General features: G+C 43.3%; 1 long non-coding RNA gene and 1 pseudogene across 1 annotated transcript in view; one reads left to right on the top strand and one right to left on the bottom strand.

Moving 5' to 3' along the window:
- The window catches only part of LOC126259592 (uncharacterized), a 616409-nt gene that overhangs the window by 24085 nt on the left and 578512 nt on the right, over positions 1 to 13812 (top strand). The gene's annotated exons all lie outside the window — the stretch shown is intronic.
- On the bottom strand, positions 11745 to 11862 carry LOC126211044 (5S ribosomal RNA; annotated as a pseudogene).

Genomic DNA, 13812 nt, shown 5'->3' with positions numbered 1-13812 from the left:
AGGTTTCTTAATATTATCAGGCGGTGTAGTGGCATGGATGTCTTCCAGGAGCCAATTTCAATACATTTTTCGAAACTTGTCTATGCATCGCTTGTTTATGGCCACATCTAGAACCTGTGTTTTTTAAGCCGTTCCTCCGTGTATTAGTTCAAGGTCGGTCTTTGGTGCAACAAGTTTATCTTTTACTTCAGCAGTTAGATGTCCCTGAAAAGCATCCAAAACTATCAAGGCTCTGTTAGCAAACAGTGCCCCAGGTGTGCGGTTAAAAACAGTAGCTAGCCAGTTTGCGATGTTCCGTAATAAAATACCTTGCCGTCTGTTTCGGTTAGACGCTTGTTCAGTTGTTGCAAATGACCTTAAATGTTTCACAGCAAGGGTATGGTAGCGGTTATAACACCAACCATAACTTCTCGAGGGTCTAATTTAGATAAAAAGTGCGACTTATTTTCTGATCAGTACATTATGTTGTTGTTGTTGTTGTGGTCATCAGTCCAGAGATTGATCTGATGCAGCTCTCCATGCTACTCTATCCTGTGCAAGCTTCTTCATCTCTGACTACCTACTGCAATCTACATTCTTTTGAATCTGCTTAGTGTATTCATCTTTTAGTCTTTTTCTACGATTTTTACCCCTCAGTCTTCCCTCCAATACTGAATTGGTAATCCCTTGATGCCCCAGAACGTCTCCTACCAACCGATCTCTTCTTCTACTCAAGTTGTGTTACAAATTCCTCTTCTCTCTTGTTCTGTTCAGCACCTCCTCATCAGTTACTTGATCTACCCATCTAATCTTTAGTATTCCTCAGTAGAACCACATTTCGAAAGCTTATATTCTCTTCTTGTCTAAACTGTTTATCGTCCACTGTTTGTCGCCCATGTTTTACTTCCATACATGGCTACACTCCATACAAATACTTTCAGAAAAGACTTCCTGTTACTTAAATCTATAGTCGATGTTAGCGAATTTCTCTTCGTCAGGAACGCTTTCCTTGCCATAGCCAGTCTACATTTTATATACTCTCTACTTCGACCATCATAAGTTATTTTGCACCCCAAATAGCAAAACACATTTTCTACTTTAAGTGTCTCATTTCCTAATATAATTCCCTCAGAAACACCTGATTTAATTCTACTACACTCCATTGTCCTCGTTTTCCTTTTATTGACGTTTATCTTATATCCGTCTTTGACGACACTGTCCATTCCATTCAACTGCTCTTCCAGGTCCTTTGCTGTCTCTCACAGAATTACAATGTCATTGGTAAACCTCAAAGTTTTACTTTTTCACCATTGATGATAATTCCTAGTCAAAAAATTTTTTTTTGCTTCCTTTACTACTTGCTTAATAAACTGAATAACATCGGGGATAGACTACAACCCTGTCTCAGTCCCTTCTCAACCACTGCTTCCCTTTCATGCCTCTCAATTCTTATAAATGTCATCCGGTCTCTATACAAATTGTAAATAGCCTTTCGTTCCCTGTATTTTACCCCTGCCACCTTCAGAATGTGAAAGAGAGTATTCCAGTCAACATTGTCGAAACCTTTCTCTAAGTCTACAATTGCTAGAAACGTAGGTTTGCCTTTCCTTAATCTATCTTCTAAGATAAGTCGTAGGGTCAGTATCGCTTCACGTGTTCCACCATTTCTACGGAATCCAAACTGATCTTCCCCGAGGTTGGCTTCTACCGGTTTTTCCATTCGTCTGTAAAGAGTTTGTGTTAGTATTTTGCAACCGTGACTTATTAAAACTGATAGTTCGGTAATTTTCAAGCCTCTCATCACCTGCTTTCTTTGGGATTATAATTATTATATTCTTCTTGAAGTTTAAGGGTATTTCGCCTCTCTCATACATCTTGCTCACCATATGGAAGAGTTTTGTCATGGCTGGCTCTCCCACGTCGTATGCATCCAACCTCATACTTCCGAAGGTTTTGCAATAGCGGTGCCTTCGGCTCATCCTTGGGTAAATCTCGTGGCTCAGGGTCCGTGACTTGCACTACGAACTCGACACGCCAACTGTCCAGGAAATTATCATCTCCCACACATGCAGACCTTTGCACAAACTGGACATACGCCTTCGACAAGATACCAGGAGTCGCCCCTGCACTTTGGCACGCGTTCGGGTACCTCGAGCCATCGTCGAGGTGCCACAATGAAATATTAAATAAAGAAAAATGAAACCAACCATCATCTTAAAATGGTTCAAATGGCTCTGAGCACTATGGGACTCAACTGCTGAGGTCATTAGTCCCCTAGAACTTAGAACTAGTTAAACCTAACTAACCTAAGGACATCACAAACATCCATGCCCGAGGCAGGATTCGAACCTGCGACCGTAGCGGTCTTGCGGTTCCAGACTGCAGCGCCTTTAACCGCACGGCCACTTCGGCCGGCCAACCATCATCTTATACAGCCGGAACCCCCACCGCAGAAGGGTTCAAAGACCTCTCCAAGCCTATAGCTCTTCTTATGCTTAAATAAAGTGCGAAAGATGGTAGCACGTCAGCACACAACTACCAAAAAAAAGAGGGGTGGGGGGAATTGAAACCGAGTGTTCCGAAAGGCAGTCCAACACGCTGAGTGCTCGGTGGCTCTCAATTAATTTATTAATAAGTTTCTTAACAGCACACACTCAGTTGAAAGATTCATTACGTGCTTAAACTGTAACGGAGCTCTAGACATTTGCGTGTTTAGTAACTCTGTCTTCTCCGCGCCTCGTGGCAGCGGAGCGAACTGTCAAGAGACGCGACCGTGGAAGACGAGTTGCGCATACCGGGCGCCTCTCGCGAAAGCTCGCGCCGATTGTCTGGGGCGTTCCGCGCACGCAACCCTGGCACGCCACGCGATCGCCTCGGCCCGGCGCCAGGGAACGACGAAAACGGCGGCGTCCGAGTGAGCGGCGCGATGCTACGGGCTGCGCCCAACAGGCGATTACCGCGATAAAACTCTACGGAAAACACTCTTCCCTTCCCTGTATGTATATTTTTTTTTTCGTTCACAGCCGACCAACATACCACCGCAGCGGCACACGTGTTGTTTTTAGCAGGCCGCGGGACCCCCCGCGGCGTTTCTCGCCTTTCGCGTAAATCACGCATTTTAATCTATATGCAAATTAGGGATATTCCAGGTGATATAGCGCTCCGCGCCAAAGTTCTGCGGTGCGGGGGCGGCCGGCCGCGCGGTACCCACAGGGGACACCGCGTAGAACCGCGAAGAGCGTTTCTATTTAATACGGCGCGGCGCGTGTATATTCCGCGCGTCAAGTGCACGGCGCGAGTTACGAGGTGGGGCGGCGCCGAGTGGGCTGTTTACCGCCGCGGGGTAAAAGTGTGCCGAAGCCGCCGACGGTCGCCGAGGCCTGTCAAGCTGTAACAAATGTCTAAATCCTTTCTCTGGCCGGCAGCCGAGGGTGGTGGATAAAAATGTAATATTCATTTCTTTTAATTTAACTTTTGTCAGGGAACGGGGCCGCCTGCTGCGGCTGTCTTTTTTAATGATTTATGCGTTTCCTCGCAGCGCGCCGGGGAGAAGGGGCGCTGGGGAAGGCAAATTGAGATACTGGTACACGACGTTTCTATGTGCAAAGACAGTTATCATTGTCCTCGTTGAAATGCCTGAAGATGGAAAATTAACTCTGCGGAAGATGTAGCCTTTAATAAAGGTGGATTTTTTATTTACTGTGATTTATAGAATTCCTTGCAATCGAACTGACTTCCTATCTGCTTCGGTGCCTGATTAAAGAGCCTAATTTCAGAGCTCAACTATGATTTGCACTCGAGTTTTCATTTTTTATGTGGGACTCATTACGACGTTAAGCATTGCTGACGATTGGCCAGTTGCGCTGTGGTTCGGGTTCAGCGTTAACCTGTAGCTTTCCCTGCACAGGGTGTTCGAGGAGTAATAGACAATATTCGAGGGTATGACAAACTATCTGCCGAAACAAAAAAGTCCAATAAACATGGGCTCTACATTTCATGCCTCAAGCGCTACGAGTACTTCTTCATCTTCGACACTGTGAAACAAGTCTCTCTTACTGCAAGCAAAAATGTCCAGTAAACGTGGGCTTTCCTTTAGAGCTCTAAGCATTTTTCCATCTTGATTACTGATCTTCATTACTGCGAAACACATACTTAACAAGTGCTCATAGCTCTTAAGGAATTCATTTTCCAGCCCATCTTTACTGATAATTTTTTTCCTTGTTTTTGCCGATACTACATCCATCCAAAACATGGCAACCGAAGAGCTTTCAAAAATGGTTCAAATGGCTCTGAGCACTATGGGACTTAACATCTGAGGTCATCAGTCCCCTAGAACTTAGAACTACTTGAACCTAACTAAACTAAGGACATCACACACGTCCATGCCCGAGGTAGGATTCAAACCTGCGACCGTAGCGGTCCCGCGGTTCCAGATTGAAGCGCCTAGAACCGCTTGGCCACACCGGCCGGCGTAGAGCTTTCAGTAGAAGGGATTTGTTTCACAGTGTCGAAGAAGTGCTCATAGATCTTAAGATATGTATTTCAGAGCCTTTTTTACTTCGAAAGATCGTTCCTGCCATATCCCTGAATGTTGTTCATTCTTCCTGGGACAGCCTGTATACAGATTGACGAGTCTTGTCACATGTCACGGTAATGCAGGGGTGCCTGCTTTATCTCGATGGCAGATATCTCAACGTTGACAGGAGTAGTTTAGAATCCGAGAGCTGAAGAGATTCATACGCTCAGATTTTGGGCAGTAAGGAGGAGAGCACAGGAGGATATAACTGACGGCTAGCGCATACACGAGGAGATGAAGCGTTATTTTTACCGTGGACTTCCTTAAAATTGGAGCAAAAGCTGTTATACGGATTAGAGAAGCAAGATATTGCCGAGGATGACTTGTACGTAGGTTACATAAAATGGTTCAAATGGCTCTGAGCACTATGGGACTTAACAGCTATGGTCATCAGTCCCCTAGAACTTAGAACTACTTAAACCTAACTAACCTAAGGACAGCACACAACACCCAGCCATCACGAGGCAGAGAAAATCCCTGACCCCGCCGGGAATCGAACCCGGGAACCCGGGCGTGGTAAGCGAGAACGCTACCGCACGACCACGAGATGCGGGCTGTAGGTGACATACTAAGCGTTTTTCTGTAGGAGTATATTCTCAGATTGGCATTCATTCCTTCACTTCCATTCTCACTGAATTAACGCTGTAAGATAATCCAGCCTTTTCTTTGATAAGTTATTACCTCGAATGTCCAAGAGGATCGTACTTACTTAAGTTGAAACGTCCCCTATGAACAATTATACACGTGACTGGGCTTAAACTGACACACAATATTTTGTTAGCGCAACAGAATCTGACTTTCAATAATCCCTACAAAAGAATGGGCCCTGACTAACATTAAACTATACCTTTCACAAATCACTTACCTCACAAAAATCTTGGTTACTCGAACTACTACAATAAAGTAGCGCTACTACTGGCAGGTAAATAAAAGATTCAAACTACTGAAGGCACTAACTACTGATAGGCATAGTTAGCAAATGAAAGATTTTAATAGAGAACAAACTATATATTTAACTTAATAATGTTGAAAACTCATAATATACATAACAGATCATTGTATATCTTACAAATTTCCAAACTCCGCCATCTCTCTCCCCACAAAGTACTGCGGTGCGCATACCGATCTCTCGTCCAAATGCGTTTATACTCTTGAGATAGTAGTCTATTTTTTGTCGGACATATACTAGAGTACTGCCTTCAGGAGAAGCAGATCAGTATTTAGACTGTGGGAGATTTCTTATCCAGGGGCCTAAGGAAACTATCGGAAAATACAACTTCCTTTCTAATTGGACCCCTTCCTTCAGTGTTCCGTCTGGAACTGCTGTATATTCTGTAGATGCTAACAATTTACTACTTTTGTGATGTTTTCTTTCTCGTTTCTTACCACTTTTGCGTCCTGCATCCTCTTTCAATTGAATCCTACCCCACAGTAATAAATAAAGGAAATTGCAAAACTGAGTGTGTCATCTTTTTTTTTTATTTCTTCATTTATTTTCTAGTTCTGCAGATTTTTCCAGTGATCAAAACTACTGTATTTACACAGCACTGTGAGATACGTCAGATTTTACACAATCAAACTGGTTTCATACGCCGTTGATCACGAAACCGACTATACAGTAGATAACTGAGGAGTAACACTAAAGAGAATTACTTATCAGCCGTAGCAGTAAAAGACACCGAATTGAGAGACACTGGCTCCAACAACCAGAAAATCACATTTAGTTCGATAATCACATTATTATTATTATTATTATTATGATTATTATTTTTAATATTATTATATTATCTAAAAACAACTGGCCTTCTTCGATTAATTATTTTCATTATACTTAACAGTCTAGTATCAATATATTTTATCCTCATTCACTCGTCAAATTTCCACGCTGCGTTATGTGCACCAATATTAATTCTTCAAATTCCACCTCTTTCATCGTTTACCCACATCCGACTTCTTGTCTCACGTTGTGTTACCTCTAAAATTTATTTCACGATACACAGGTGGGTAATCAAATATTGAATTATACTGCACAGGCTTCTCATAAATAAAACATTGTAACAACGATACTCAAGAAAAAAAAAACATTCCGAGACGGTTACTTCTCGTGCAACACGATTTCAAACTGTGATTTTTTTAGTAGTGTGTGTGGGATCCGCATCAGTTGGGACTGACGGATGACATCGAAAAAGTACCATGAAGGGCAGCTCATTTTGCATTATCGCGAAATAGGGGAGATAGTGTCACAGACATGATACGTGAATTGGAGTGGCAATCATTAAAACAAAGGCATTTATCGTTGCGACGGGATCTTCTCATGAAATTTCAATCACCAGTTTTCTCCTTCGATTGCGAAAACATTCTGTTGGCACCCACCTACATAGGGAGAAATGATCATCACGATAAAATAAGAGAAATCAGGGCTCACACAGAAAAATTTAAGTGCTCGTTTTTCCCGCGTGGAAACATTTTAGCACGTGGAAGTAAGCGTTCTACAGAGAAATATTAGTAACTGGCAATAACAGTTCTTATTAGCATTTGTTTTAACGTCATTCGAGAAATAACACAGAGAAAAGAAGCGAGGGGTCAGTAAGCATTTAGCTGGTTTCACAATGCTTATTAATTGAATCGAGTATGTATCTTGATCAAGACTTTTTCTCTCACATGGATATGAGCTCATTTTCCAACTGTCTTTTATGATGAACGCTTTAGTTTTCCTTTAGCAAGCATTTTAAATTAACTGTAAGATTATTGGTTAGGTTGCTAGTGAAGTGTCCCTCATTACGTCTCCGACGCAGTTTATTTCCGCTGTGTGAGTAAGCACCGTTTACGATGCAGAGCTGACTAGCAATTATCTTAACGACCTCTACGTGCAAACACTGAAGTATGATTTACTTGCCGGGAAACGGAAGGTGTCTGCCGGCACTTATTACTGTGCCGAGTTATCAGATATATTGTTAGCGTTGACTAAGGACACAGTTTCTTGAATATGAGTGCATAACATTTTTCGAGAATGTTCCTTTGAGCTGATGAATTTTTGTGTTTTTTTAAAAAAAATCTGCCTTGTGAGACATCAAGTCCCCCTTCGCAACACCTGTGCGGTGGCGCTCGACTCGGTTGTAGCCAGCTCGAATCCCGGTGGTGGAAGAAATTTTCATTATTAGCCTGTGAGAGGAGGAGAGGTAGTGGAGAAAAGGTACTGCTACCAGAATTTGCACCAGTCTCCTGGATTAATTTCCAAATCTTTCTGCAGTGCCTCCTGATATAAGGGCTTGCGATACTGCTGATGACTACTCGGTCTTAGGACTGGGCGTTAAGCGTGGCGGCCTCCATAGTGTTCTTCGTGCGAAATAGGCTGTGTGCCGACACCTGATTATCTTCTCGCTTCCCTCACCATCAAAGCACATAAACATGACATCACACTTTACACAATCATACCACAGCCATTACACATAAGACACGGCTCTCAAACACCATGTGGAATTGGGTATTGTACGCAGAGAAAGTAAATCCTTTCCGATCAAGCGACTGAACGGTGTCCGGAGGTATGCGGACACGGAGATTTGTAGACATTGGTGATTTCCGGTTGACGGAAGGATTCACGTGGTCCGTGTCCCCTCCTCCTCCAATCAGCCTATGTTTTGGGCTTTCTCGCCCGCTGGTGGAACCACAAATTCCTGTACTTACTTTGCTTCCGAAGCAAGGCTGGCGTTTAACATTAAAAAGACAAATTGCTCACACAATAGTTCCATGTTTTCTAGTCTATAAACCAGCAGAGAACGTTGTTTCACCTCCGAGTACGCGTGAAATAGCAGTATATGTATACATTCACGTTCTAGTACTAGACATTTAAAACAAAACAATAATCTCACAATTTTTTTTTAATTTTCTATTAAAATCTTCTGAAAAAAACATATAAACCGCATTAGCCGTTGATAATCCTCCATTCCAAGATTATATATGACTGTTTTCGCGATGCTGTGTTCGCATCTTCAGGTGAAAAAATCTACAATAACATATAATGTGGATTAGGAGCAAATTAAAAATACCAAACATGGTGGGTACCTAGACGAAAAAATGAAAAAAAAGAGAGTGAAATAGTCATATAGCTAATTTATCATTAGGCCAGTGATACAACACAGTCTCCCAACGTTTGGATGGCACTGGTCATTATCACTGCCAGTTAAAATGGATATTGACGAATCTAGAAAAAGAAAACCATGAATTAGTGGTTCTAAGCCGCGTACCTGAACACTAAGTCGCGATTTTAGACCTTGAAAGGGGGGACCTAGGATAAGAAACACGAAAAACTATGGGAAAACCAGCTTACGGTGAAATAAAGAAACGGTGTCTCACTAGTGCTACAAAATCGGCGATAACAGCAAAAACCCACATCTAGTGACCGTGGCTATGCCTACAGCAGGAAGGTCGTACATCGTATGAAGGTGTGGACGCGGCCAGTTGTTGGAGAAAACTGACGATGGTAAGTGCAAAGTGAGAAGTATGGAATGTCGATTTAGTGCGCGAAAAAGGCAAGGAAGTAACACTGATATATTTGTAAAACGAAGGTTGGACGCCGCTATCCAGACAGGAATGTCGAAATAGAAGAAATATACCATAGATAATATAGCAATGCATATAAACTGATGGAATTACGGCTATGTTGTAGGAATTGGTAAGATAAAATTATTTAAAAATTATTTTGATGGAACATCATTAATGTGAAAATTACGAAATTCCCTTAAAAACAAGGTTGGTTAATATTGTTAAAAATTCCGTTGGGAATTATAAGAGAAAGATACTAAAAGAGGAGAAATAAATGTTTCAATAGTATAAAATAATAAGTAAACGTAAAAGTACAAGTACTAGAAAAGGTAAGCTGACAACGGTAAACGAATTGCAAGCATCATTATGCACTAAAAAAGAAAATAGGAAAGCAGAACCAAGCAGTGGTGATGAAAGAGATTATTGTGAGAACCTAGTTCCAAAGACTGAATTTTTTGAACAGTATTTTAATAAAAATGAAGCAACAATTATCTTAACATTTAGGAATATGGTTTATAAATGATCCTCCGAGACAGGTCTTGATTTTAAATATTGAAATACAATTTTAGCTTCTCTGATTAAACCAGTTTTCCACATTGCAGCTATGGACAACTGCTTTCACTTCGAATATTTGTACAATAACCGCTAGTCTGTGAAACGCACATCAGTTTCACAAAATTGTCAGTAACAATACTGCTGTGCAGCTTTACATAAGAAACTACTGGAGTTCACCGATATTACGACACTAGACATGACTCAAACATTCTTCCTGTCGCCAGAAATTTCATTTCCTCCTAACCTCTTTAGAACTGCAATTTCCTCTCTAATTATGATGTTCTTTTTCTCTGTTATGTGCCGTGACATCATTGATAATTTTTCATATGCCGTAAGAGACATCGGATTTGAGTGAGCAAGTTAACGAGGAATATGTCGTTCATTTTTCTTAACCATTCACATGTCCATTTTTTCTGTTCTTACTGTTTTTTGACATTCATTGTTAATCAAGTAGCATTAAATGCTTCATAGTTCTTGATTTCTTGAAATCGTGTTTCCATACAGAAATAATGAGATAATTGTTGATGGTGTGATGGTGGCTTCGATATATTGAAGGACTGACAATACTATATCGTTAATAAATACTGAACGTGTGTATGTGTGTGCATGGAGACTCGTTATGTTCTGACTGCATTGAGAAACTTGCGGACACGACGGTCTGAAAACGGAGATTTGCGGAACCACACTACCTCGAGGGAAGGACAGACACCCAAGCCGCATGGCACAGACGGTGTCCCCAAATCGCCGACAAACCCTGCTGTCAGCATATCTCCATGTCCGCATTTCTTCGGCATTCGTCTGAACAACCTCTTGGGACACCTTAGTCAACACTGGCTTACGAATCTTCCATCTTTAAGAAACTTTAATGAGAGAGAATTTGGAAAGGATACTTACGAGGGTCTTTCTCTTTGACAGTGGCAGAGATACAGCGATTTCACGGCAAAAAAAAAAAAAAAAAAAAAAAAAAAAGTCTCCAAGCTAGTAATTGCAGGTGCCACAAAATGCATTCAAATGCATATGTATATTCGTGGTTTAGGATTACTGATTTGTACAAAATCGACAGTCATATCTCAAGCGAATGTGATTCTGGAGTTCAGGGACACCGCAAGGCTTTCTGTAGGAAATCAGGAATGCCCTACGAACAAACGACTAATAATGATAGGTATAAATGCTCCGAGAGTCTGTGACATAAAATAGATGTGTGGCTGATGATATGTCACAGTCTCAAATAAAACTTGGAACATGAAACTCTACTTACGAAGCAGTTCCATAAAACATACAAGCTCGACACACGTGTAGAGAAATAAATGTCGGCGACGTCTATACGTAGCTGTAACACTCCGAACACATGTAATTAATACTTAATGAAGGTAAGAAAATGAGGGAAATGGTAACTGTTCCGGTGTAACGACAAGCGCCGGCACGAAGATCAAGAACGGTACAGTAGAGAGGGCTGTGAGACGGCGTCAGCCAATAGCACGCTGACTAGGACGTCACCACGATAGGAGCGGCCTCTTCACGAAGATAATAAAAGCGACGCCTACCCGCTGGCGCACTAGAAACCGGTCACTAAAAGAGAGGCACTACAAGACGCACTACAAGAGCCGCACTAAAAGACGAGCAGTGAGTTATGAACTTGTGTGATCTGTCATTAATTAAACTAAAACTAAACTCCTCCCGAACTGACCATGAAGGCCCAACGGTACCGACCGGCCGCCGTGTCATCCTCACACCACAGGCGTCACTGGATGCGAATATGGAGAGGCATGTGGTCAGCACACCGCTCTCCCGGCCATGTCAGTTTCCAAGACCGGAGCCGCTACTTCTCAATCAAATAGCTCCTCAAAAAATCGTTCAAATGGCTCTGAGCGCTATGGGACTTAACATCTGAGGTCATCAGTCCCCTAGAACTTAGAACTACTTAAACCTAACTAACCTAAGGGCATCACACACATCCATGCCCGAGGCAGGATTCGAAACTGCGACCGTAGCAGTCGCGCGGTTCCGGACTGCAGCGCCTAGAACCGCGTGGCCACCGAGGTCGGCCAAATAGCTCCTCAGTTTGCCTCACAAGGGCTGAGTGCACCCCGCTTGCCAACAGCGCTCGGCAGACCGGATGGTCACCCATCCAAGTGCTAACCCAGCCCGACAGCGCTTAACTTCGGTGATCTGACGGGAACCGGTGTTACAACTGCGGCAAGTCCATTGGCGATCTGTTATTAATTGCTTACATGGAAATTGCAAGCATTGAAGGACGCTGATTATTCGCATGTCGTCAATTGCTTGCGACACCACCTTGTACATACGCAAGTTAAGTATTGTCAATTCACTTACATAATAAACTCCGTTAGTATGATTTGCTTGTATGTTGTCTAGCTATTCGAAAAAACAGCTGTCTAGGCACCCTACAAGAGACGAGTGGGCAGGATCCCACAGTAACTACTAAATATTTTCGAAACAAATGAATGAAATGGAACGAATCCTTGAGTTGACTGTGAAATATACCGACATCCACAAAAATATCTGTAAATCATTTGCGAAGTGCATGGCAGAGCGTATTTAACATTTTACAACGCGATGATGCGCGGGAAGAATGACTACTTAAATACCTTGAGAAGCCTGATCTTGTCATCGTTGTCCCTGTAGAAGTGATATGTAGGGAACTGAAGTATATTTCTAGATTTTTCACTATGCTCATTCGTTACTCTTTGTAAGCAGGTCATCTCAGGTTAACTAGCGTCTTGTGAACAATATAAGAATAATACAGATTAGTCGACACATAGCGCTGCATTAACAAACGCATTGCAAATAACAGATTATTAGGAAATAATAGCGCATCTTAGAATGCAGGCGCTGGGTGTCACTTAAAAAGTTTCTAAAATAGATACGTGTGCTCTGTGCGTCCTAAATGCGCCCACGCTAAGTGATTATTCCTCACGCAGATACGATGTCTTTATGCAATCTGTTCGTCTATCAAACTATGGTCACGCTGTCTTTATTGTTGACTAGGCTCTGCCTCTTCATTTCTACGCAGATGCTAATTGAATTACCGTTGGGTGCCTCAACAGTTGTAAATACACTCCTGGAAATTGAAATAAGAACACCGTGAATTCATTGTCCCAGGAAGGGGAAACTTTATTGACACATTCCTGGGGTCAGATACATCACATGATCACACTGACAGAACCACAGGCACATAGACACAGGCAACAGAGCATGCACAATGTCGGCACTAGTACAGTGTATATCCACCTTTCGCAGCAATGCAGGCTGCTATTCTCCCATGGAGACGATCGTAGAGATGCTGGATGTAGTCCTGTGGAACGGCTTGCCATGCCATTTCCACCTGGCGCCTCAGTTGGACCAGCGTTCGTGCTGGACGTGCAGACCGCGTGAGACGACGCTTCATCCAGTCCCAAACATGCTCAATGGGGGACAGATCCGGAGATCTTGCTGGCCACGGTAGTTGACTTACACCTTCTAGAGCACGTTGGGTGGCACGGGATACATGCGGACGTGCATTGTCCTGTTGGAACAGCAAGTTCCCTTGCCGGTCTAGGAATGGTAGAACGATGGGTTCGATGACGGTTTGGATGTACCGTGCACTATTCAGTGTCCCCTCGACGATCACCAGTGGTGTACGGCCAGTGTAGGAGATCGCTCCCCACACCATGATGCCGGGTGTTGGCCCTGTGTGCCTCGGTCGTATGCAGTCCTGATTGTGGCGCTCACTTGCACGGCGCCAAACACGCATACGACCATCATTGGCACCAAGGCAGAAGCGACTCTCATCGCTGAAGACGACACGTCTCCATTCGTCCCTCCATTCACGCCTGTCGCGACACCACTGGAGGCGGGCTGCACGATGTTGGGGCGTGAGCGGAAGACGGCCTAACGGTGTGCGGGACCGTAGCCCAGCTTCATGGAGACGGTTGCGAATGGTCCTCGCCGATACCCCAGGAGCAACAGTGTCCCTAATTTGCTGGGAAGTGGCGGTGCGGTCCCCTACGGCACTGCGTAGGATCCTACGGTCTTGGCGTGCATCCGTGCGTCGCTGCGGTCCGGTCCCAGGTCGACGGGCACGTGCACCTTCCGCCGACCACTGGCGACAACATCGATGTACTGTGGAGACCTCACGCCCCACGTGTTGAGCAATTCGG

The sequence above is a fragment of the Schistocerca nitens genome, chromosome 1 (assembly GCF_023898315.1).
Source record: "Schistocerca nitens isolate TAMUIC-IGC-003100 chromosome 1, iqSchNite1.1, whole genome shotgun sequence".
NCBI lineage: Eukaryota > Metazoa > Arthropoda > Insecta > Orthoptera > Acrididae > Schistocerca > Schistocerca nitens.
This window is presented reverse-complemented; position numbering and strand designations above follow the sequence as displayed.